Genomic DNA, 377 nt, shown 5'->3' with positions numbered 1-377 from the left:
AGCTTGCGGAGCACTGGGACCCAGAAGATCGCGGGTGGGGTGAGGCTCGTGAGGCAGTGCTAGGAGAGGTCTCAGGTGTTTTCAGCCACCAGACCCAGAGTCAAGTGCGCAGTCAGGCCGGCTTCAGCCGAGTACCCCAGCAGGGAGGGATCGCACCCCCCTCACCCGCGCCTCCCACGCGCGGATTCTAGTCTGGTCTTGCCCCGCCCGCTGGGCCCACGCGGCGGGCGGGGCGAGCCGGGGGCCTTTGTGTTCAAACCGCCCAATGGGCGGTGGCAGTGGGCGGTGACGCGGGCGGAGTCTGGCCAATGGGTTGCGGCCTGTCAGCGTTGACTGACAGGCGCACACATACACACTCGGCCACGCGCGCGCCGTCC

This window comes from Ovis aries, chromosome 3 (assembly GCF_016772045.2).
Source record: "Ovis aries strain OAR_USU_Benz2616 breed Rambouillet chromosome 3, ARS-UI_Ramb_v3.0, whole genome shotgun sequence".
NCBI lineage: Eukaryota > Metazoa > Chordata > Mammalia > Artiodactyla > Bovidae > Ovis > Ovis aries.
This window is presented reverse-complemented; position numbering follows the sequence as displayed.